Raw genomic sequence first — 25,718 nt, 5'->3', positions numbered from 1 at the left:
ATTACCTGGTCACACAGGAGGTATTGTGGGAAGAAAGGGACAGAGGAACCATCCTAGAATTAACAGAGGATTTAGAGCCAGAAAAAAAAAAAAAAGGCTCAATTTCCAGCTCTGTCATTTAAAATCCACAAGATAGCCCTGAAACTTGGAGGCTGAGATCAGAAGCACTGGTCTTATATATTTATTGTGAGGATTAAATAAAACAGTACATATGGAGTGCTTAGGATATTATTGCTTTCTTGCTTGGCCCGTGGCAAGCCTTCAAATCACTGTAGCTATTTTTGTCCCTGAAAAAGAAAAATGCTGCACGGTATAAATGGGATTCAGGGATGATAATTAGTCAAACACATTTGTTCACGATCCAAAGTGCTACAGTGACTCAACCAGACAGAGGCTCAAGAAAGAAAGGACAGTGACACACAGAAAGAATCCAGGCTCTCTGTGTGTGGACAGGCATGAAGTAGGGCCTTCCTAAGTGCCCTCGGGATGGATGCCCAGTAGTCAGGTGTGTGCAATGGTGGCCTCAGAGAAGGAAGGGAAAGGGCTCCTTCACCTCAGTGCACTTCATCTGCATTGCTGAGCACAGAAGGCAGCAGTGACCTAAATAAATCCTTCATTAGACGAAGCAACACACTGGCACAGGCAGTGCATGGAGGAGCTCGGTGACAGGAGGGCGGACAGGGCCTCTCTTATTACTCAGTGCAGCTGAGTGGAAACAGGGCCCCACTAGCAGACAGGAGGCAGGAGCTGGGCTGCTGAGTCCCACTCTCCTGTGTTTGACTTCAGTCTTGCCCCAAGTGTGACTCAGCCATAGACAAGTGCTCTCTCAGTGCAGGAGCCTCCATGGCTGGAGTGGGGGTTTGTCAGTTATCCCTCAGCTGGTAAGCACCCACAAATTCCATGCATTTTTCCTTGAAATGGGAAGACACACAGGGATGGCAGGCAAAGGTCCAAGTGCTTCCATTTTGTTTTGTCTTACCATTTTGCAGGAAGGGAAATGGAGGTAGGCAAAGAATGGGAACCCTGAAGTCATGCTCATAGGTACTGAAGTGAGTAGGAACCTGCTCAGTTTCCTGAATCCTATGCTACTGCACCACACACATGAGAATATGTGCTTCTATTATGTTGTGGCAGAGATTAGAATAGTTTGAAACTAGAAACAATATATGCAAAACAAAGCAAATTCTTGCTCTGAATGGGCAAAGGTAGATGAAGAATTTGTCTCATTTCTTGAGCCATCCTATTATGGACTGAATGTATCTTTCCAATATTCATATTTTGAAGCTCTAATCCTCAAAGTGATTTGAAGTCATGGGGAGATGACTAGCTTTGGATGACATTTTGAGGTTGGGGCCAAAATCTAAAAATGACTGGCATCCTTATAAGAAAAGGAAAGGACCAGAGTGTCCTCTCTGACCACCATGTGAAGACACAGGGAGAAGGCAGCCATCTATAAACCAGGAAGAGAATCTCGCTAAGAAGTGAATATGCCAACACCTTGATCTTGGATTCCAGCCTCTAGAACCGTGAGAAATACATACCTCCTGTTTAACCACCAAGTCTATAAATTTGTTTAGCACAGCCCCAGCTGACTAATATGTAGCCTTCAGAAAAACAACAGCAGAGAAGAGATGTTTGCCAGGGAGCTTCTCTGCTATGGAAGCACAGAAGTGCCTCTTGGATTCAGGCAGGTGACACCACACATGAAGGTAGTTGGCTGGTAGGGGCTGTGGCAAGGAGCCGTGCACATGGTCTGCCTAAAGAGGCAGCTGCTGCCAGCTCTGGCAGATGCTGTTGGAGAACAGGGACCAGTGTGATCTGATCTTCACATTTTTCAAGATTCAACTGTGGATATTTATGTGATAGATCCTGATTTTTATTAATGCAATAAATAGGATAATAGTTGGCAAAGAAGAAGTTAAGGGAGAAAAAGGGATAGCAAGGCTACACCTTTCTCACAGGGGAACATCTACTTATACTGACATCTACATTGCACTGAGTTTCAGGAGCTGCAGAAATAATCCATTAATGTGCTCAAAGAGCACCCTGCAACCTGGAAAACACACGAGGAAGGAGCCACTCACAAGGTTCCAAAGTGGACATGGATGAAACCATAACATCAAGAGACCCAGATGAGGGAGAGCAGGGGGCACCAGGAAGGAGGCCACAAGAAAGGTCATGTTTGGGCATCATCTTGGAAGGAACTTGGGTTTGCCCTGAAGGAAGTCCCACTCCAGATAGTTTGCAGCAGGAGATAGAATTGGTATACAGAAGGCCTGGTCTAAGCTGGGGTTTGCTATGGGAACCACAAGCTTCTGTGGGCATTGGTGGAGAAAAGGCTATAGGGGTTGCAGAGTGACAGCTTGAAAGCCTTCAGTGATTGTTGAAGAATTTAGGAACACAGTAGAGGAAGAATGTGAAGTCCAATAATGCCACCTCACCACAGACAAGTTCCAACTTGGGGAACATTAATGTAAAGTCTTGAAAACTTCTGCTTAGATGTGGCTCAAAAGCTTTTTGAATAGGTGCATGCTTGTTTAACACGATCATTTCAAAGCAAATATTTAAGTGAGCACTTGGCACATGTTTCTTGACTTACACTGGGGTTACACCTTGGTGCATCCCCTGTAAGTTGAAAATACCGAAGTCAAACATGCGTTTCATACACAGACCCTCCTAAGCATCACAGCTTAGCAATACAGCACACTGCAGAGTGCCCATTGCTTCCCCTCTGACTGAGGGCTGAGCTAGAGGTGTGGGTCACTGCTACTGACCAGCATCTGGAGAGAGTAATATACCAAATATCGCAGGCCCAGGAACAGCTACAAATTTAAAATATGGGTTCTACTGAATGCATATCACTTTCCCACCATGGTAAAGTTGAAAACTTGTGAATGAAACCATAATATGTCAGGGACTGTGGCCTTGCCAGGAGCCATGAAACGAACCAGGAAGAGACCAATGTCTCAGACACAGCCGCCTGCAAGGAGCTCAATGAGAAAAACTGGGAGAGAAACAATGAAAGCATAGCACCATAGCACGTTCTGGCTTTACAAAGGCCATATATTTTCCTGCTCTAGATAAATCTGTTGCTGCCAACATGAGAGCACTGACTAAAACAAGACTGCATATTTCTCTGCACTCTCCAACCCATTCGCCCATTACTTGAAAAGAACGCTATTTAAGTTCAATATTCCTTATACTGATGCTTTGGCATGCACAAAATTCATCAGCATCTCATTTACCTCTGATTCAAGTTTTAATTATCAATAATGAATGTATTTTAAACAGGGGATACTTGTCATGTTATCTTGCTCATCCTGAAATATTTAAGTGTATAATATGTCTAGGTTTCCAACAGTACCCGGGTCTTTCCCTAGACACAAACTCTCTGAGTCCTCGTGTTACCTCTTACTACAATTTCAATTATCTTCAGGTCAAAAACAATGGCATATGCCAAGTCAAGGCATCATGGGCTGTTTCATTCATTCCTTCTGAATGTTGATGCAAAATGATTGGTTTATACTTTCTACCTCTAAAATGTTATTATTATTTTAATAAAGCATTTGGAAAAAGCTGGCATGAACAGGAAAAATCCTGAAATCACTTGGATGAATTACTGGAATTTATAGTAGGGAGGTTGGGTTTGAATCCCAGCTCCACTCCATGCTACTTCTGTGTAACCAAGAGCAAGCCATGAGACCTGTGTGCCTCATTTTCTCATCTGAAATGTGGGGCTGGCAACAGTACCAACTTAGCAGGATTATCATGAGGACTAAAGGAGCTATTATTACAGAAGGAACACATAGAAAACCCTCATGAAGTGTCAGTTTTCTGTACTCTGTGACTTCTGTCTTCCATTGTTGAAGCTGACAAGGGTTCTATTCAGTAGTCAAAATTACTAAGTGAGGTAATCTCAGACACACAAAACACATCTCTACAAAGTCATCTTTGCTTGAAAGGTCAGCGCACAGGAGTAGACAGGGTGCAGGCTGGGAGCTGGGAGCTGGGAGCTGGGGTCCAGTTCTAAGTTCTGCCCTGACTTGCTTGTGACCTTGAGCAAGAAACAGAGATACTCTAGGCCTCATTTACAAAGGGTAATAACTGGGGCATAAAGTCTAACATCTTTACCGTACATTTTCAAAGTGAAAGCTTTAGAGAATTAAGAAACATACTTGGTTTTCTTAGCAATTATCCAAAATTCCCAATAAAATGGTGGTTGCTAAAAGTTAACTACCACTTGTACCCGCATCAGCCTAACATTTCACAGGTTAAATAGATATTAAGTTAACATATATTAAACATAATTTAACATATATTAAATATCTGCGGAGGTGGGGAAATAATGCTACTTAGGAATAGGTAGAATGCTTCCTTGGATAGAGTCTCTTGAATTATGCTTGCTACACTTATTCTTTTCTAATCATAACTAGCACTCATTCAATGAATATTAATTGGACCTAGAACCTCATTAAAAGAAAGATCAATTAAACTAGGGAGCAATCTATAAAAGATGATTAGTCATTTCTGGAACAAACTCAGATTAGGAAAAAAGAATTTTACTGTTGTGGGCATGCCATGATTTGAATGTGTCTTCCTTGGAGCATGTATAGGACACTTAATTCCCAATGCAACAGTCCAGGGAGACAGGGCCTAATGGGAGGGATTTAAGTCAAGATGGTTCCAGACTCCCGAATGGATTAATGCCTGCTGTAAGGGGGCTGTGATCTCTTGCTCTTCTGCCTTCTGCCATGTGATGAAGCAGCATGAAGGCCCAAAGCAGCTGAGAGCACCATGCTTTAAATTCAGAAATAATCAATAAAATTCTGTTCATGGCAATTTCCTAGTCTTGGGCACTCTGTGATAGCAGCAGAAATGGGCCCAGATGGGACCGAATCTTTTTGTTCTCCAACATTCACATTGAACTCTAATGCCCATTTGATAGTAGGGCCTCTGGGAAGTGAATGTGACAACTTCCCTCAGAGGAAGAGGCCAGAGAGCTAACTCATTCTCCTTCTACCATGTGAGGTGTGATGAGAATCTGACTGTCAAGTGGGCCCTCAGCAGAACCTAACAACCATGGCACTCTGATCTCTGACTTCCCAGCTTCCAATAAAAAATACATTTCTCCTGTTAATAAACAATCCAGTGTATGTACTTTGTTATAGTAGTTTGAATAGAATGAGATGAACCTTATATAAGAAGCTTCTCAGTGACAATAAAATACACCACTAGAAGAAACCCTTTAGGAGGGGTGAGGATAGGTCAGACACCTAAAAAACTAGCTAGCATTTGTTGCCCTTAATGCAGAGAAACTAAAGCAGATACCTTAAAAGCAACTGAGGCCAATAGGAAAGGGGACCAGGAATTAGAGTAAAGATTAGATAAAAAAGAATTAACCTAGAAGGTAACACACACGCACAGGAAATCAATGTTAGTCAATGGCCTGTATAGCTATCCTTATCTCAACCAGCAAAAACCCTTGTTCCTTCCTATTATTGCTTATACTCTCTCTACAACAAAATTAGAAGTAAGGGCAAAATAGTTTCTGCTGGGTATTGAGGGGGTGGGGGGGTGAGGGAGGGGGCCGAGTGGGTGGTAAGGGAGGGGGTGGGGGCAAGGGGGAGAAATGACCCAAGCCTTGTATGCACATATGAATAATAAAAGAAAAAAAATTAAAAAAAAATAAATTGAACATTCCCTGTTAAAAAAAAAAAAAGAAGAAACCCTTTAGCACATGATGGAGCAAAGAAAGGGTTTGTGCTTATGGTGAAGAAAAATTTCTCTTCTCCCAGCTCCAAAGGGGTAGCTGAGGCCGGACAAAGGCAGATTACTATAGGGTTTCTGCTTGCTTAAGTGCTAAATAAGTTTGGAGTGAGGGCTGGGGGTGTAGCTCAGTGGCAGAGCACTTGCCTAGTATGTATGGGGCACTGGGTTTAATCCCAGCACACACACACACACACAGGTGGGGAGTGAGCAGAGTTGCAGAATTGCTTAGGACAATAGGGGAAGACTGAGAGCTGCCCCTGGATCCAGCTTCCTAGTTCTTGCCACATATAACCTCTCTCGAAGTAAATGAAGTGACATTTGAAGAATATCAAGATATGAGAAAACCAAATTATCAGCCCAGGGTACTTACAATTCAGTGTCAAGGCCTAAACAGTTATGCTTTGTCTCAGACACTAGGGAACTGGAAACAAAGTCAACACCCTGTTCCTTCCCTCAAACAACTCAGGTGCATGCAGGGGAATAGTGTGTGAAGAAGAAGAAGGAAAAAAAAAATCCTTATTACAGTAGAGGCAGTGCTGTGAGAGGGCTAGGGAAAGGCTGCCCATTGGCAAGGCACAGACATTTATAAAATATAGATTAGTGTATATATATACATATACACAAATATATATATACACACATATATTAAACATAAAACCAGTTTTGTCTTATTAATGTGTTATGAGTTAAGAAAAGGTGTAACACAGCTATATTTAGAAATAGTTTGCTTTGTGTTTCAACATCAAAGAAAAGATGTGGAGAATTGAGTTACCAATCTTAATGGCTGTATTTCTTCAGCTGACTCTCAGTGAATAAGGTAAGCCAAAGTGTGGGGACAAAGGACAGGAAGCAACCTGCCTGCTATGGGATTTCTTAGGCTGCTCCGTTTTTTGTGGTGTCCACTGGATTTTTTGACAGAACCTCAGGAGGATTGACTCCCTGGTTCTAGCCCCTGCGTAGAAGAACCTGCTGTGTAAAATCTCTGGGGGGTGTGTGTGTGTTCACTCAGATGATGATCGAGGACTTCCTGCTGCTCTCACCCCTTCTCAAAGCCATCAACACATTCACAAAGTGAACACATGCCTCAAGGCTTGCAATTTTTCAGCCCAAGCCATCATTCCATGAGAACGAGTTTCCAGATATATTCTAAAGGATGCAACTAACCTGGATTACCTCAGCCAATCATTCACGTGGCTTTTTTTTTTTTGGCATTACTGGGGTTTAAACTCAGGGTCTACACCTTGAACCACTCCACCAGTCCTTTTTCTTTCTTTCCTTCTTTTTCTTTCATTTATATGTGCATACAATGTCTGGGTCATTTCTCCCCTCTTCCCCTCACCCCCTCTCTTACCCTGCCTGGCCCCTCCCACTCCCCTCCTTACCCCCTCCTACCAGGCAGAAACTTTTTCTTGCAGGGTTTTTTTGAGATAAGGTCTCACAAACTATTTGCTTGGGCTGGCTTCAAATAACGTTCTCCTGAGAGCTAGGATTACCAGCATGAGCCACCAGTGCCCAGTTTCACATTGCCTTTTTTGCTGTAACCACATTTATGTCTCCAACAAGCTGGTGTGAATACTCAGGCCTGGTTTCATGCTGCAGATTGGAATCAAATTAGTGGATTTCTTACCGTCCAACATACCAGAGGAAATGAGTAGGTTCTATGGTTTGGATAAGTGTCTTCCAAGGTCCTTGTGTTAATGGTATGACTCCAAGCCTATAGAACTACTGGAAGGTGGTGAAACATTTAGGTGGTGGGGCCTAGTAGGAAGTTGTAGGTTATTGGGGGCATGTCCTTGAAGGGAACTATGGGACTCTTGTCTCCTCCTCTCTCTTTGCCCTCCAATTGCCATGAGTTAGCAGCTTCCTCTGGCTTGTGCTTCTACCATGACAAGCTAGCTCATTACAGGCACAAAAGCAACAGACCAACTACCATGGACTGAAATCTCCAAACTGTGAGCCAAAATAAATCTTTCCTCTTTTTGAATGGATTTATCTCCAGTATTTTGTTGCAATGATGGAAACTCAATGAACATGGTAGGCTTAACAGATTTGGCCAAACAACAACGGCTCAAATTCAATGAGGCCTTGAGAATTGTGCCGAGATTTCTGGACTGGCTTTTCATAGCTTTCCTTCAAATTCTTAGAGTCACAGAGAGAGAGACCTTTAATACTGTACATCACTAAATTGAGTTCCAAGAAGATTTCTTCTTATAATTATTATCCTCCTTCTTTCCTCTCCATACTATCAAATTAACACATTTAGTACTTCCTGGCGATATCCATCATTGGCCTAACACAATGGCCATGCCTCTTTTATGGAGGCTGTCCTGGGGCTTGTCCAGGAAGATAGGACAAAGATGAGGCCTGTCCTTAAAGAGCCCCCTGTGTAAGGGGAAAGGTGGGTATAGAAACAGTTCTACACTGAGATGAAAGAGATTGTGGATAGACCCAATTTGGGCAACATAGTGGAGATCAGGAAGAGAAAGTCTGTGATAGGCTTCATGGAGAAGATACCAAAGGGACATTCTGGGGTAAGGTAAGGATAAGAACAGAACCACACTTTTACATGAAGTCCAGGTTATAGAACATAAATAAGGAAATAAATAAATATGGTGGTGTGGACTTACATTAGCTTGGGTTTAAATCCTGGCTTCATTCTGTACTTCTGGAAACACTACTTTCCTCTCTGAGCTTTGGTTTGCCCATCAAGAAAGGGAACTCTGCCATCCCTTTTTAGTGGCTATAAGAATTAAATTAAATCCTGCTAGCCTACCTGACTCAAGGTAGACTCTCAATCAACAGGTCCTCAGTAATATTCATTCAGTCATTCAGTCAATCACAATTAGGTGATACTACCTTGAGGAGAAAAATGAAAGGGCATTTAGGTTTGAAACAACTATGTTGGCTGCTTAATAATTTCCCATAAATAGAGAAAAGAACTACAACAATTCCAAAACTGAGAGGTTTGGGGAAAAAAAAATGCTCTTGATTGAGAATGCAAAAATGTTGCTGTGCAGAGAGACAAATGACCAAGAAAAAGCATATAATAAAAAGTATCACATGGCTCTTTATCTAGTGTTTTTAAGGGACAGCTATTGTGACACAATTACCCTTTATCAGAGAACCTTAAAGAACTATTCAAGTAAGAAAAGGCAGCAGGTAATGACAGTCTTCAATGCATAGGTTGGCTTAAATCAGCAGTGCCATCTCTGGCATGCAATGGGACCAGATTCTTATCAAATGGTTCAATGCCAACCCATACCCTTCTTCAGCTTCTGTTGGAATTTGTGTGGCAAAGGAACCATGGTCGGGGATCAGTAGCAGCCCCAGCAAGTACCACCTGCAAGACTGAAAGAGTAATGATGGACCTGAACAGGTACCTTCAAGGCTGGGGAAGGACAGAGAGAAGGGGGCATTGACCTTACTCAGAGGACATTTTCTCAGATTTCCTTAAATGCCTATGAGGTGACAAAAGACAGCTCCTGCCTGAACACAAGAAATCTGAACTAAAATGCCAGCTTTCCCTCAGAACCTGATGCTTCTATTTTTAATAATGGTACTTTCAATTTCTAACAATGGTAGTTTCGTTTCCCAAGCACCACAACCCAGGCCCTTCCTTTCACACTGCTTAGCACATCAACCCGTATTTCATTTGCAATCCTATTCTTACACCCCACTAGGCACGAGGGGCATCAAATAGCACATGGAGTGTTCTGTCCTGCTCTCTGGAACCTTTTTCTGGGGGATGTAACCAAGGCAACAACAATGCTAACCATGGCACCTGTGTGATAAGCAGTGCTCTAGCAGCACTGCTAACGTGGCACAGGCTGCATTAGCCTGAGATGAGCACCTGCATCTCAGCACAACCTCCTTGGGTTGCTAGTCCCCTGCAAGCTGGTGGCAAGCCACTGCTCACTCAAGTCTCTCATGGACCCAAAAGACAGAGCAGTCACTCTCTTCAGCAGTACAGGACATTAGGTTGGAGGGAAAGAGAGCATGCACCAATGCACCACAAATAAGGTGCCCTGAAAGCTTCAGGCCAGGTGACACATCCATTCCCCTCACTGTCACTGGCAATGCTGACCTTCAGCTGAGAAGAAAAGCATAGTCCTGTCAAATGCATGCAAGAGCAATTCTTCACAGCTACCACATGTGCAATGACCGACCATGGGATGGGCTGGTGATGGATCGGGGGAGTCCAGACAGACTATAAAGAGCAATGTAGACTGAACCTGATGAGAAAAGGAAGGGGCATTCCAGGAAAAAGGAGCAGCATGTGCCAACAGTGGGAATATCCTCATTCCTGATTCACCTGGGGTAACAATGGGGGATTCATGGTCAAATAGTAGATGTGCATACATAGAACACAGAATGGGAGGGATGAGACTTGAAGAGTTACAATGTGACCTACAAGAACATGAAGTTCATCAAAACTTTTCCTATGAAAAAGAAAACAGCAAATGAAAAACTAATTTTTATGCCCCCACTATGTACATTAAATGTTCTAAATGGATTAAATGTGTTATTACTAAATCATCACTAAATGCTCTCTTGCATTTAATACTGAAGACTTGGTGAAATGGGTGGTATTATGGTGTATTCATTCAACTATTATTGCTGGAGTGCCAACAATCTGCCTGGCATTAGTTTAGGTTGGATCCAGGTTTGGGGTCTCTTGACAAATTTCCCAACTCCTTCAACTTAATCTCTGTGTCTGAGAGGGTTGTCCTTAAGTTTCAATACTATATATGATGGGGTATACGATGAGAATCCGTTGGAAATCCTGCATCAGGATTGGGCAGCGGTTCAATTATCTTTAGGTTTTGCAAAGATTGTTCGAGCCATCCAGATAGACTAACATAGAGAAATATTGCAGATTGCAAAAGTTATGGAGCCAGGGAAGAAAAATAAGGAAACAGAAAGGATAAAAGATTTGTATTTTAGCTGAAGATAGCAATAAAAAAGAAGTTCTGACACTCAGCAGGATCAATCACCACCGCTGTGCACAAACACAAACGTAATAGTTGCTCAAAGGCAAGAGGGATCAATTCATGGTAACCACATTGATTAACTTTCCTCCTTCACTGTTTGCAATGTCTTTGTGCCTCAGTTTTAGTTTCCTATTCCATAATGTTTTAACCTTTGGCTATGTGACTTAGTTTTGCCTAACAGGACCTAAAGGGAAAATCTTCTAGTGGCTTACAAGAAGTATTTCCCTTCCCAGTTAAGAGATAAGATGCCCCAATATACTTTCTTCTACTGTAGAGCACAGTGATGAAGTCAGCTGTGTGGGGACACAGTGGCCTTACATTACAAGGAGCAGGGAGTGACAGCCAGTTGGATGGAAGGTGATAAATAGACATAATAACATTCTTTATCTACTTTCAATCAAAATCAGACTTTTCAGCAAGAAAAAAACTAATAATGATCATTAAGCATCACAATACAGGTATTGAAATGTCCCAGATGCTCTCATGGGTGCTTTGCATACATTACAAAATATGATTCTTATACTAAAAGTCTGTGAGCAAGTACAATTGCATTTTACAGATAAGGCAATCAAAGATCACAGAAGCAAAATCATTTCCCCAATGTCCAATACATCAAATAATACAGTTCTTTCTTGATTAGAAACACTCTCTTGTGGCAAGAGTCACTGTGAACTCCAAACTGGTTGGGGAACAGAGCTCTGGCCCCAAACATGGTCCTGCCTTACAAAATAGCTGATGAGGATCTATCAGCCTAAAGCAATTACTTCACAGAGGGCATGTTGAGGGAACTTTGAGAGATAGGAAGAAGCCAGAGGCTCCCTGCAAACCAACTCACAGGAGGAACCTGTGGAGGAGATGCCACCCTGAAACTGTCTTTTATAAGAGCTTAAGTTTAACTAATGGAAATTTAAAAACAAACCAAAGACAATGCCCCACACAATCAGAGGACCACTAGGGGCAGGTTGATTGTTCCCTCTTCAAGATGGCACTTGGTTCCTTGTCTTCTGTTTGATCTGTGACTGTCACAGAACAAGAAGGAAGACACATGCTTCCCTGTTTATATCCCATTCTACCTTCTTTCCAGTTTGACAATTACAACTTTTATGTCTTTCCCTATATAGCACAGGTATGATGCTGGGGTCCTGAGAAATTTTGGAAGAGGGGAGAGGAGTAGCATTTATTTACGTGACTTAACCAGGGACTACTGAAGACTGCTGTTATAAAACACCATTCCACTAGAGGCCCCTGGAGTCCTTTTGTCTCTCTCCTTCTCTCCTTCCCTTCTTCCCTCCCCCACCCTGTACTTTGCATCTTCCCCTAGTCACTCCTTTCATACCATTCTGCATTGCTACTTTTAATCTTTTGGCCCCAAAACCAAACATTCACGTCTGCTTGAATTACATAAATTAAGAGTAAAGAAACACAAGGCAAAAGACTGAGACACTCTGCTGTGAGTATTATGTATGAGCTTTGATTCAGGTTATTTGTGATGTGACATTGAGTTTCCTATCCAAGAAGCAACCATGCTTACTTTTGATAATGACTTAATGGGATTTCTGGATTTCTCTATTTTTTTCCTTTAATGCTGAATCAGGCACTGTGTATGTGCCTGGCATAATTTACTTGATTTATTGAGAATTAAACATCTCTCTGCTATGATTTGAATTATGCCTACTTTCCAGTTGTGGTGACTGTGGCTCAGTCACAGGAAGGAGCTCAACTCCTATGGTATGTGGCTAAGAAGTAGCAAAGTAGATTTTAACCAGATCCCCCTGGCTACATAAATCTTTGTGCTAGCATGATGCTACTCTGCCTTTTTTCTGGTCCATAGTCCATAGACACACACTGCTAGTGAAGAACTCAAGTTAAATGAGGAGCTATTACTATTATATACAATAGACACTGGTTATTTCAGCATGGGCAATATCTTACCATTAAAAATAATCAAAAAACTCTGCTGTAGAAACTACACATACAACAAAGTTCTTGTTAATTTAATTTCCCACCAGGTTGTTACCTGAAATGGAAATACACCATTTTCACAACTATCCTCAGAACATGCTTTAGCGAGATCTCATACTCAGTTTATAACCTGAGGTCATCTATGTGGAAGGGATGAGTCTGAGAGCTCCTCTAGCACTTTTATTAGCTTTGGACTCATCTGATGCAGGAGCAATTTTAGGTGTGAGTTTTTAAAGCACAAAACATCACTTCAGTGTACTCAGTGGAGCCCTTGTGGGGGCCTCCCCTTTCTAATTCCAGGTCTACAGTAATGAGCTCGGAGCAATATTTGTATTTAATAAGGCCCAGCCTTACTGGACCCAGCACTACTCTGGTGGCCTCAAGCTGAAACACCATCTTCCCAAAGAGCATTGAGAATGATCTCATGGCCTGGGAGACTCTGGCTCACTTATTAAAGGCACAGCAAGTTCTGTTTTCCTCTTTTTAGCAAATAAATAAGCTCTCCTTGGTTTGACTGTTCCCTCACTTAGCTCACCAGGGAAAACAACCTTTCTCTTTCATCTTGGCCTATTCCCTGAGGCTAAATCATTTCACCTTTGAGATTATAATATAATCCTTTCTTTAACTTCCTGTGGTTCTAGAATTTTGAGAAAAGCAATCTCTCAGAATAGTTGAGAATAGAAATACTAAATAAAATACAAGATTTCCAATGAAACTTAAAGTACAGATAGACAATGAATACACACATATATATTTTTGTTTCGTTTGGTGCTAGGGACAGAACCCAGAGCCTCAAGTGTGTAAAGCACACATTCTACCACTGAGCCACATCCCACCAACAAGAAATAATTTCTTAGTGTTTAGCATCTGGGATGTACCTAAGACATTATTTGTTGTTTATCAAGAAAAAGATAATTTTTTAAGCATTATGCTAGGCCCTTTATATTGGCAATAGTCTTTCAACTTCATCAGAATGTTGAGAAAACTAAGACCCCAAAAACCATCCATTTCTCAAGGTGTACAACCAGGAAGGACCATCCAGGTCAGAAATGCAAACAGATGTGATTTGCAAAGCAATGCTTTTCCTGTGATGAGAATAATTCCAAAAGTCTGCAACAGACACCCCATCCCTTTCTTCCCAGGGTGGGTAGGATCTTGTTTGAGAAGCAGTTGGGGGAAGGGGCAAGCTGGATTTCCAGAGGAGGCTCCCAGCCCACGCGTGCCAGTGCCACTGAAGTATTTATTTTTCTGAGCACAGCGAGGCAAGCATGCCTTTTCATTTCAGCTACATCTGCAATCACCTTTCTCTCGCTCTATTTTAACTGCTGATATAGGACTTTGATTTATTCTCCTAAACTAAAGAATGAAGACATTTACATAAGACAACCTATTGCAGGGTGTACAGAGACTGAAGCTGCAGGAATTCTAGGGCAAATTCGGCAAAAAGTAAAATGCTGAAATGGAAGTTCTTGACAGATAAAAGGAAACGTGGATGTTTTAAATCTAAGTGCATTTCTTTACTTATAGAAAATGGGGGTCACTCAATTAGTCCTCCAGGGCTTTAATAATTCTACCTTGAGCTATCCGCAGATCCAGCACCTGCCACCTTCACTCTAGGAATCTAAGACAAAGTGCTCACTTCCAGATCTCAGTTTCTTTAAATATAAAATGGAGGCACTAAGAACACCCCTCCACCTTCACAGGACTGGGTGTGTGAGATAGCGGAGACAGCGGGTGTTATCACAGTCTATGAAAGTAAGATCATCATTACTGCATTCTTTACAGGCCAGAATACTTTTGCACGGGCAAGATCTACTCAGCAAAGGACTCATGGTGAGGGGTCAGTTATTCAGCTGGAGTGACCACATGGGAGATCTCCAAAACAACGTAATGAGTTCTGAAGGGTTAAGGGCTACATAAATTTTAACTTTGATCATTCTTCTTTGACTTTTTCTCCATGCCTCTCTCTTTTCTTTCTTAAATATTTCTTCCCCATGAAGTCCTCCCTAATACTGCTGGACATAAATGCTGCCGGCTTCTTTTCTGAGCAACTGCTTGGAACCACGCACACTTTTCTAGAAAATGAAGCAAACATAGGCCTCCAGGTCTCTGCTCTCATGGAAGACACCTCCCATAGGGGGTTGTGAGATGTGAGATGTAGTAAGCAAGTGAGTCAATCAAGCAACAAGATGATTACATAAACATACTTGCAACATAATGATAGGAAGTGTGCTGTGAAATAAATAGTTTGATAAGAGGGGCTTATTTCTAGGAGGCTCTACTGATGATCACCATGCAGTTTTCACCTTTCATGTAAAAGCTTGCTAATTTAATGTGACTCCACACTAACCTGTACATTCATCAAGAACAACAACTATTTCTTACTCTTATGGACAATTGTCTTGCCAACAAAGGTCAACATCCAAAGCTGTGCAGATTTGGAAGACAGTGCATCAGAGTCTTCAAGGGCACAAAATACCTTTGACACTTGGAATCAATTTTTGAAATATTTTTGTTTTCTTAAGACAGAACGAAATCCTGTAATAATAAGTCATTGCCAGATATAGAAAAAAAGCTTCAAATAAATCTGCACTGATGATGGAATGCAGGCACAAAGCAAGTTAAAAAGCACATATGTAAACTGTTCCTGGCACATAGCCAATGCACAATTAAAAAGGTGCCAAAGGTCAGACATCTGAGTGTCAAAACTGTACAGTGAAGACGACCTTACTATACTCTTCAATCAATTTAATTATCTAATCATTGGTGATTGTGTGTTAATGTCTTCCATGGTGGCTTATAATTTCCTGGAGGACTGGTCCTTTATTTGTTTGGTTCATCATAGTATTCTAATGCTGAACACGATGTCTGGCATAGGTGGATGCTCAATGGTCACTTTCATTAAAATTGAGAGCCGGGCAGTGGTGGCTCAGGCCTGTAATCCTAGCTACTCAGGAAGCTAAGATCCAGAGGATCATGGTTAGAGGTCAGCCTGGGCAAATAGTTCCTGAGACCCCCCCACCTCCAAAATAAACAGAGCAAAATAGACTAGATGTGTGGCTCAAGCTATGAAGTACCTGCTTTGCAAGTGAGAAGTCTTGAGTTCAAACTCCAGACTCACCAAAAAAAACCCAAAAATGGTAGTGGTAGGCCAACATCAGGAATTAACTCACAATTGCAATTTCCAGAATACTACCAAGACTCCAACCTCCCACATCAAAAAAAACAAAAAACAGTTTTATGTCAAACCGTAAAACTTGACTTTGGTTACATTAAGCCAGAGCCTGCACAGGACTGCCAATTCCCTGAATACCTACCTAAGGTCTTCGCCTAGCACCTTGCCATTTCCTATCACCTTCTCCTGATTTATTTTTCAATCCTTGGTACATCACTATTTCACTAGGAGAGAATTTATTTATCACTGTTCTTTTTTTTCTGTTTCCTGGAAGATAAGCGCAAAGACGAGGATTTCCATCTGTTTTATTCCCTACTTTGTCACCAGTGAGCAGAACAATACTTGGTACAAGGCTGAAACTTGATAAACATGTGTTAAAGGAGTAAATGTGATCTCTGTAACTGCTTCCTGAGATAGGGTAGAGGCATCCCAAACTGTTAAAACACATACACTGTCAATGAAAAGTGAACTGATCACAGCATTGTCTACACCATTCCCCACACACACTTGTTGGGATATTGCAGGTAACCGATCTCTTGACTCTCACATTCTAAACAAATTTGCCTTCTGTCTCCAGAAACGAGACCAAAAATTGGAAGCCTGTAGAACAGATCTGAGGCCTAAATACAGAAGTGTTCTGATGGGTCAGTGCTACTTAGAATATTCTATGAACTGCTAGCACTTAGAAGTCAGTAGATTTCACATAAAACTGAAGTGGCAGTCTACCATGAAAAACACATAAATAAGGTCCCACCTGCAGGCCTGTGTTTGTTGTGAGCTCTGGTCCCGTTACTCTCAGGCATGCACTGTTCCACACAGGCTGCTCCTTCCTGGTGATTGAAGGTATTTGAGTGTGCGACCCCTGCTGGAAAACTACCAAAAAGCATGCAAAATATGAGGGGAAAAAAAATAAGAAAAGAAGTCCACTGGGATCCATTTCCGTTATGTTCAATCTATTCCTTGGAAGAATAATGTATTCATTTATCTCTCATGACAGTACACAACTATTGACAAACTATAACCCAGTAAATATTATTCTAACGGCCTAAAAGAGCTGTGGACTGAATTCCCCATGGGTAGAGGAAACTGAGAATGCTTCATACCAGAGGCAGTCCTCAGGATGGATTGTAGAGGCTGTGTGCATCAGCTGGTAACCATGCTTCCTCAGTCAGCCAGAATGCGAATGTGCTTGAAGACTATGGGGTGCCTCTAGAAACCTGTGAGACACTGAAAAGCCAGGACTGGAAAATGAGAAGCAATAAAGGGTTCCTGGCTCCAGGGATCATGTCAAGACGGCACTAAAGGGACAGTTCCACTGGGACCACAACATCTTGGGACCCTGATGCTGCTGCTGACGCCAGCCAGTTGATCCATGACCCAAGAGGGGTAAATAAACACTCAAGATCCCTGTGTCCTTTATCTTCTCCCTACAGAGTCTAGGCCCCAGGTGGGATCATTTAACTGAGCCTGAATCTAGGGGCAGGAGATATCAACAACGAGAAAGAGGCCTTCATTCCCACCAAAAGCATCTCTCTATAACAGGACTGCGGTACCCTTTAAATAAGATGTTTGGTTGCTAGGCACTCTACAACTACTTAGTAGGATTCCAAGTGGTGATGTAGTGAGAAGTACTACAAGCAGTACCATGGAGTGGAATGAGAACAGACAGATCAGGAATCCTTTGTACCTTTAGAAAATTAACGAAGCTTCTCAATCTTCACATTCCTGATCTTCAAAATAAAAAATTACGTTATGGGCTCAGCAGTGTTGTTGTGAAGATTCAGTTCAATCTTTCATTCACTTTTCCAAACACATCTATCAAACATCTTAGTGCCAGGGACTGAGCTAGGCTCTGGAGGCTTATTCTGAAAAAGACCTAAATTGTAAAGAAAGCCAGTGTTCTGTGCTGGATTTAGACAAGAGACACCGGGTCATCTCAGCAAACTAGTCATGCTTTACTTTTCTTCAGCTGATTCACCTATCTGCAACTTATTTCCTCTGCTTAAGCAATATCAAGTTCCTCCTTTAAGACAGATGCTTTGCACTAAGATAAAAACAAAACTCTTTAAAAATTGACTCTGGTCTTGCAAACAGAACATTACCAATTCTGAGAAGCAGTGAGACTTGGTGCTAAAGAACTCATGTAGAGTAGAGCGAATTCAAGAATAAACAGAGCTAGGCATGGGGATGAACACCTGTAACTCCTGCTATTTTGAAGGTGAGGCAGGAGGATCAAAAGTTTAAGACCAGCCTGGGCAAAGAAAAGAGACCTCATTTCAAAAGTAAAACCAAAAGTTTTGGGGTCATTGTTCTAGTGGTAGAGTGTCAGATCCTGGGTTCAATGGCCAGTATGGAAAAAAGGTCAACTATATGAAATCATTGTTCTCATTTATTTAAGGTTTAACATATATAATTAGGCAAATTTAATAACTAAATCTCCTTGAGTGTTTTGTAATTACCAAAATGCTCTTCATATATATTTCCTCACTCTCTCCTAATAATCTTTCTACTTCTGTTTGGCAGAGAACAAATCTGAGGCGCAGAGAGGGAAAAACAGGTTGCCCAAGGTCTTGGGGCAAGAAGTTGGCTGCACAACCAGCTGGCAGTCTCTTGCCTTCCATATCAGGGAAGGCAGCCTGGATAGAAAGCACTAGGTCATGTAGCCAGGTGGAGGGAAGACCATCATCCAAAACCCCTGGGAACAACATTGGTCTTTCCCAACTCTAGCTTGAAAGTTACCGCCTTCTATAATAGGCCAAAAGTTACTGCCATTCTCATGGAGCAGTCAGAAAAGTGTTACTGTCCAGCCACAAGTGTCTCTGTCTCACACAGTGACCCCGGCTTAAGTGCAGGCCCTAAAACTGATGTCTGGGCACTGACTGCAGGCACAGGCTCAGTTCCATCAGAACACCCACACATTTGTCTGTCCCTCCCTCCAAATTATAGCCTTTGTGGACAGAGCATGTCTCAGTTGGTCGTCACAGAGGGTAGATGCCCTGGTCTTGAAAAGGCAGTGTGCATGACCAAAAATTGACACCAGCCAGGGCATTTTCCTAACTTCTTCCCGCTCACCGCCAAATTTTAATTCAAGACAAGAAAAGCTTCTATATGGCTTTTCCCTTCAGTGAGTCCCTGGGATTTTTCCAGTACTAGAATTACTTCTTTCAGCAAAAGCATAAGCCCCAACTATATTATGCAGCAAGTAAGGAAAAATTCCTTCCATTTAACAAGGGATACCATACCGGGGCAAACACACTAAGCAAGGCACTCCAAGAGGGAGATAAGGCTTCATACTACACATGCCAGCAGCAAAGAGCCCACAGCTCCTCCAAACTCCTATTTGCAAGTTCAAGGCACCACTTTCTCACCAGCTTCCCCATAAAAATCTCCCATCTTAAAGCCCCGGTCCATTGCCTGCCCAGCAGCTTCACAGTGGATCTGCAGCCCAGAAGCAGAGCTCAGCCATCCACTAAGAGATCTTCACTCTCCGCTGCTGGCATAATTAGCTCCTCTGACTTCAGAGTGCTTAGTCATGAAGTTACACATCCCGGTAAAATTCTGCTTAAAGAGTTAGGATGGGGAGCTGAAGCCCAGGGAGACTTCTTTAGAAGCGGATCCTTCCCTGCCTTGCCCCTGGGGAAAAACTTATGTAACACAATGGTCCATTTCAATATGTTATTTCTGCAATCCTGTGGTGGGAAAAAAAAAATCTGAGCATTGGAAATACAAAGGGAAGGGTAGTACAGGGATTTGCAGCTGAAGCATTCATCTCTTGGAATTTCAGTAGGTCAGGCTTGTTTTCATTGTACCCAGTGTCCCTTGGAAAGCAGAAAGCAAGGATAATTCCAAGAGCCAAAGGAAGCTCTTTAGAAATGCTGGGAGGCAAAAAGTTGGGTTATCTCTCTCTCCCTTAATTTTTAAAAAAAATATAGAATTTCTGAAATTAACCCTTGGATGGGAGCTGGTATTTGCATTTCAACAAAATAAGGTGAGATCCTATTGCAAAGCGAGAAGCACGACCAGGACTGAAGGATCCTGTTTGACCTCTTACTACAGCCACAGTGCTGACCAAACACCCAGTGTCCAAGCGCAAGGGTTTCTAGGCTGGGGACCTGCTTCCCTGGCGAGTGGCAGGAGGCTCAGAGAAGCGCAGGTGCTGGAGGACTTTTCCCCAAGACAGCTCTGGCGGAGGAAGGAGGAGCAGTGCATTCCTTCCTTCCTTGGTCCCTTGGCCTCTCTCCTGGCTACTCCTTGTGGCCCTGCTAGCGGGAGAATGCTTCTGGGAGCGCAGGCAGCCTGAAGACAGTGGATTTGGAGTCGCCTCCTCAGGATCCCTCCAAAAGCATCTTGGCACAAGTTATGGGTAAAAATAGCCCGGGATAACGCTGGGGGAAGGGGAGGAGCAAATCTCTCGCAAGGCGAGGCAAGGATATGACTGGTTCTGCACAGCGGGGGATGGAGAGCAAGGGATGCAACTCCTGGAGCGCCAGGGAGCCCAGGGTGTGCTAGTAAGCTCGGATGTCCTTTAGGCGGAGGTGGTGAGATCGAAGACATTCAGCGGCGGCAAATAACTGCTTGGTCCAGCAAAGCCCTCCACTTCCCGTGCGGGCACCCAGCTCTGACTCCGGCTTCTCCATCCCATCATTGGCCTGCGCTCCAGGTTCAGTCAGCTGTAGAAGCCCGTCCTCAGGTTACAGGACAGGCTGGGGCCAGAAGGGGGAGCAGCGCCAGTTTGCCACCCGGCTGGGAGAGCGCACCTGGAGAGGTCAGGCTCCCCAAGTAAGCGCTGGGTTCTGAACACTGGCTCCCACCGCGGGTTCGCACCTAGCCACCCTTTAACCCCCAATCTCCATCAGCCTCCGCTACCCACTACTCAGGGTGTGCGAAAAACAAACCGAGTAGAAAAAAAAAAGTAACAAATAATAATAATAATAATAATAAGAGCCGCGTGTGATTGGCATTCGGAAAGAGAGGCTACTTACTTACTGTCGCCTCAATTTCTTTCCCTTCAAGTACCCCTGTACTTCGGAAAATGATCGATCTTCCCATAACTCCTTCCGAATGCAAAGACAAACCACCCCGATACTCCATCCGCCCAGTCACTTTTGCCGACAGTATGTTTGTCCGAGTTCCCAGCCCCAGGTGGTACCCAGCCCCCGCCGAGCGCTGCGCTCCCGCTGCCCCCCTCGGTCCTAGAGAGAAGCTGCCGGCGGGTAGGCGCCTGCAGGCGCGAACTTCCTGACTCCGACTCGGCTCGGGAAATAAATCCAATCCATCAAGACTCAGAAACTCAGATTCCTGCACTTACAAACCAGTCCTCGAGAATTCCAGAGCCAATATGCCTGGACAGGAGGTAAGGAGAATGAAACCCGGGTCTCTCTTTTCTTGGTCCCTCCCTAGTTCTACTCCACCTGCTTCAGCTTCACCTTGGACTCTGCACTTGCCCTAAAGTCCGGACACCAGGTGAAGGCACCTCGGCAGTTCTCGCCGGGCCACTCCCCAGCTTGGCAGCCTTGGCCCGGCGCGCGCGACACTCACCTGAGCCGCGTGACCGTCCAGCCCCTCGGGCGTCCTAAATTGACTGTGGGGCCGGGCCATGGGCAGCACCGGAGCACCCGCGGTCGGTGGAGCAAACTCCGGGTCACTCAGGGACGGGAAGGCGGAGAAGGAGCGCAGGTACCCACGGAGACCCGGCAGCGGCAGCGGTTCGTGGCTGCACCGCGCTGAGGACCTTGCAGGCGGGCGTTTTGGTGTTCAATCCAGAGGAGGGGAGGAGCAGGAGGAGGAGCGGGAGCAGGAGGAGGGGACGGAGGAGGCCGGGCCCTGAGGGACAGCGCGTCGGGCAGAGGAGGATCGCGAGCGCCCACTGCCGCCCGGCGCGCTCCGGTGCTGCCCCGAGTCTCGCCCATTGGGTGCCGGGTGTAGCCGTGAGCTCGTGGGCTCAGCGCGACCCGGCGGGGCACCGAGTTTCAGTGGCTGGTGCTAAAGGCGTCGGTCCCGCCCACCCGGTGCGGCAGCGGCTCTGGTTTCAGTCCTCGGGGAGGAACCAGCGCCACCAGGAGGGTGGGGCGTGTGGATTGGTGACTTAGGCCATCCGGTCTGCAAACCTGGGATGTCCAGTCTGCTCCCTGACCCCTGCAGGGTCAGAGCTTCTAGCCCATCTATTTCCCCCACTCCCCAGATCCGCTCGGTCCCCAAGACCCGCATTCCTCCCACGTGTGTTCGCACCACGTGTTCCCTCCAGGCAGGTGACCCACCTCAGGCGTCCGTGCTCCGAAGTCGCGGGAGAAGCGGGAGGAGCCAAGAGGGAGCTGGCCCTGCAGCGGGGCTGGGACACGAGTTGCAGCAGCCTGGGCCCGGATCCGCTGGAAGAGCCAGCTTCAGAGGGCGCCGCGTCGCCATTTAACACACTCTGGTTTGGTTTCCCGGGGAGAATGTGAACTTACCAGCAAAGCGCGGAGCGTTCGGCTCTGCTTTTGCTAGTGCGGTAGGATTGCAAACGTCAGCTCTGAAATTAAGCAAGGCCTTCCCGCCCCCGCCCCTATTTGAAAGCTGGAGGTTTACGTGTGAGAACTGACCAACTTGCAGTAGGTCAATTTAAGATTGGCAGGGGTTGGAATTTCTTTGGAGAAAACGGGCTGCCTGCTTAACTCAGCCAATTCAAGTCGTCCTCAAAGGCAGGTCAGCAAAAGTGAAAAAAAGAAAAAAGAAAAAAAGTCAAATGTACATCAAAGTAACTCTCTTTAGATGAGATTTCAACAGCTCTCCCTTATCTTAAATATCATAAGATAAATAATTTCCATTTACATTTTTTAACAAAAACTAATATTCTCCCACCTAAGGGAAGTTTCCTATAAGAATTTGACCCCTTAACCCATACAAGATTAGTCTCAGTCCTTTTAGAATGCCCAGTACAGTAATTTTTGGCTGATAAATCTAGAAGTATCTTGGAAGCCTAGAAGCTTTTAGGGGTTTTAATGGCCCTGGCTTCTTCTCTGGTCAGAGTCATGTTGGCAAGCTCATTTTAGGTTAAAAAAAAATATGAATTTTAAAAAGTCTTTAAAAAGCCTTAGCACTTAAACTTACATTAGATTTAAAAGAAGTGCTGTTGTTCCCCCCCCCCCCCATCTCCCCATCCAATGAAGCTGAGCAAAATCATGTAGGAGGCTGTTTGGGGTCAGATGGAGGTCTAAGATAAAGCCTAGCCAATTATGGTAGTCTCAAGCTTCTACCAGAGGCCAAGCAAAATAGGGAGTGGTTTCCATGCTCTAAATTGTTATAATTACTTTTTCTGAAGGGTTGCAAGTGTTTTGGGGGCAAGGGTATGAAATTCACAACTCATTTGTGAAATACAAAGGGGGTTAGCAAGGATTCTGGCTGTACCCTGGAAAGCAAAGGCAAATATACTGATCTATTCAACTACCTACCCCAAGACCTTGAAAGAAACTAGAGCCCCAGGCCACAGCTGGGGTGTTTATTAGTCACTTCCATTTGCAGAAGTGACTCCAGGTGAACACATCTGCAAGTAATAAACAAATTTCAGGACTGGCACTTCAGTTCTCCCTCTCCCAATCTCTCTCTCTCACTTTTAATTTTAGCAACATTCATTGATCACTAATCAATATTCTTAGATTTAGATAACTAAAAATATCAATAGACTATTTGTTCTTATTTAGCTTTGCATGTCTACTTAGACATTTGCCAGCTCTCTTATACATCTTCCCTGAAGTGTTCTGGGCATGCCTTGGGTTTCTATCTGGGTACTCCCTTGGTACCAGAGCTCATCTGACTATAATACCAACCTTGTATTGAAAAAAATCTGCTTTAGGATCAATCAGTCCCTCCCAATACATTAGAAATGTCTTGAGCATGGGGACCAGTGTCTGAAATATACTATGTTATCAATTTTTTTTTAAAGTTTGTAAACTTTACTTTCTTGAAGATGCGATGATTTTGGTCAAAGACACTTCAGTGTCAGTGCTGTGGATGTAGGAATTGAGGCTCATAGGAGACACCATGATGGTGGTCAACTTGAAAAGGAACTTTACCAACTAGACAGTGTCACCAACTAGAAAATGAGAGAGTATTAGTAGGTGATCTCTGCATGGCTAGAATTTAAGCTATTAAAATATTTATGGGGCATTTAGTATGAGGGAGAAATGGATGTTAAAATGTTGCCATTGCCAGAAGGGAACATAACATTTTGTCTCAAGGAGGAACAAGGCTAACAACCACAACCACCTTTTCCAAAACCCAATGAAACTACATTTGCAGAAAATGAAATCACAGTGAAAAAGAAACCAAAACAATGGACCTATGAGTTTGGCCAATAGTCTGCAATAATAGCCACTAAGACAGAGCAAAGTCTTATATGCCAGGTGCTGTGCAAAGTGAATTACATAAGCTTCCCCTGCTACCCTTATAGGAACCTTCCTAGAAATTAGGATTTCCCCATTTTAAAAATGAGAAACATAGGCTTACAGAAGTTAAGTAACTTTTTCAAGGTGATATACCAATAAGGGGTCACTCTCAATTAATCTTAGAGTTCATTAGCCCCAACTTCTCTTTATTGGAATTGAGAGAGTTTATTGGATCACCAGAGGAGGAAATGACTTATCCAGAGCAACTCCCTTTCCAGTAAAAACTGGACTCCTGGTCCAGTGCTCTTTGTAGCTGAATGGTTTGCTTGTGTTTGCTGTTGTTGGTTTTGGTTATTCTCTTTCCTCCAAATATGTGATGGGAGGGGAGAGGCTAAGAGGAGAGGAGGAGGGAGAGAAAAAGAGCAAGCTTACTCCGTCTGAATTCTTCTAGGATCCATGCCCACTTTACCTGCTCAGACTCAAGGAGGTTTTATTGTAACCCCTGTCTACTGGGCTGCCCTATATAGCCTCTCCTCTCCTAATGGCCATTTGAATCTTTCAGGTTAATAGCATGAATATTAAGGAGTCCAATGGGATTCTTTACAAGCAGAGGAAATTGGGATCAGGTTAAAAATCCAATTTTAATAAACTTTCCAAGTCCTGATTTAGATGTATGTGCTAATGGCTCTTACTGCTGAATCACCTTAAAAGTCAAATGTATTTTTAAAAGGTGCTTTTTGTATGGAAGCTTGATGGATATTGCTTAATTGTGCATTGTGCATTCCTGTCTTCACAGAAAGAGATCATCTGTAAAATTGAAGAGAGCTGATAGGAAAGGCTGCTATCCATAGAGCTGGTTGGGTAGAGGGGAGGGCTTTGGGCTTGCAAGATAATTTTCACTCTTTTTGACCAAAACAAAGAGACCATGATTACACTGAGTGAAAATGGTATCCTCAAATAACTCTGCTAATTTGATTGTGGTGAGATTTAGAATTGCTTCTGTTTCTTTTGATTTGCTAATTAGTCAGAGCAGTCTGCCTGTGAGGGAGGAAATGACGGTCATATCCACAAAACACCAAGGCTTCTGGGTCCTTCCAACTCAGCAGGCCTGTCACAAGGCTCCCCATTTATCTACATGGATGAGCAAACAATCTGCCCATTTATGATAAATGGATTATTTGATGATTTTTTTTTCCTGAAAACATGATTTTAGTTTCCTTTATGACATCAGATTTATTTATTCTTGGCATGTGTGGCTGCAGAGTTACGACTTTTGCTTATAGGGCTCCCTTCCTTCACACACTGCTGCGATTTGGATAAGGTTTGACTGTCAAGGACCCATTTGTTAAAGGCTTAGTGGGACTTGCGTGGAGGAAACTTTTAAGAGGTGGGGCCTAAAGGGAGGTCCTTGGAGGCATGCCTACAAAAGGAATTATGCTTGTTCTCTTCTGACCTTTTGCT

The 25,718-nt window shown here is 43.6% G+C and overlaps 1 protein-coding gene across 6 annotated transcripts in view; it reads right to left on the bottom strand.

The window, feature by feature from the left end:
* The window catches only part of Hs3st1 (heparan sulfate-glucosamine 3-sulfotransferase 1), a 35,294-nt gene extending 12,967 nt beyond the window's left edge, over positions 1–22,327 (bottom strand). Inside the window, exons 1-2 of one of the 6 annotated variants that reach the window (XM_074042607.1) lie at positions 21,436–21,711; positions 16,652–16,770 (exon numbers count right to left, since the gene is read on the bottom strand). The gene's annotated coding sequence lies outside the window, so the exon portion shown is untranslated. Of the gene's footprint in view, positions 1–8,542; positions 8,626–16,651; positions 16,771–17,000; positions 20,847–20,879; positions 21,025–21,435; positions 21,712–22,154 lie in introns of those variants that run through there. The other 5 variants (XM_074042608.1, XM_074042606.1, XM_074042609.1 and 2 more) reach the window with 5 other exon arrangements.
* Positions 22,328–25,718: the final 3,391 nt, after the last annotated feature.

Source organism: Castor canadensis, chromosome 9, assembly GCF_047511655.1.
Source record: "Castor canadensis chromosome 9, mCasCan1.hap1v2, whole genome shotgun sequence".
In the NCBI taxonomy this organism is placed as follows: domain Eukaryota; kingdom Metazoa; phylum Chordata; class Mammalia; order Rodentia; family Castoridae; genus Castor; species Castor canadensis.
The sequence above is the reverse complement of the archived record's forward strand: the minus strand, read 5'-3'. Positions and strand labels throughout refer to the sequence as shown.